Genomic DNA, 602 nt, shown 5'->3' on the forward strand with positions numbered 1-602 from the left:
AAATTCAAGAAGAAATAAAAGACTGAAAGGAACAAATACAAATGATACAAACAAGCAAATATATAATTTTAATTCAGCAGAATCAGTAATCATATAAACTTTGAACAAAAGTAAATAGTAAAGCTAATTTGAGAAAAAGAAAAGATACTAAACTAATATTTAAATAGTATTGTCTCATGTCTTATGAGAACCTTAACAACTGAAAATGTTGAGATCTATGATATACAAGATGGAGAAATAATAGAATTCTTCTGTGACTTCAGCTTAACACAACAACATACTCTGTACTTGCCTGGGATCAAAACACTGCTGATTAATTCTGAAAGCCTTATTCACACGACTGTTTTCTCCTTCTAGTTACTGCATTCAACAGGTCATTAGACAAATATCAAAACACTGTCAGTTATAGTATTTAGAATCAAAATAATCACCCGTTCACATTAATGTCAATCTATAAAAACCTAATCCAATGACCATATCAAAGCATGGTAGGATATTAAGTCTTCTTAAGATCATGAGAGAAAAGCACTTGTATTGTGACAAATAACCAGATACAGGAACCGGATTAGTATTGTTTATGCAATAACTCGGGTATATAATGA

The sequence above is a fragment of the Arachis stenosperma genome, chromosome 6 (genome assembly GCF_014773155.1).
Source record: "Arachis stenosperma cultivar V10309 chromosome 6, arast.V10309.gnm1.PFL2, whole genome shotgun sequence".
Lineage (NCBI taxonomy): Eukaryota > Viridiplantae > Streptophyta > Magnoliopsida > Fabales > Fabaceae > Arachis > Arachis stenosperma.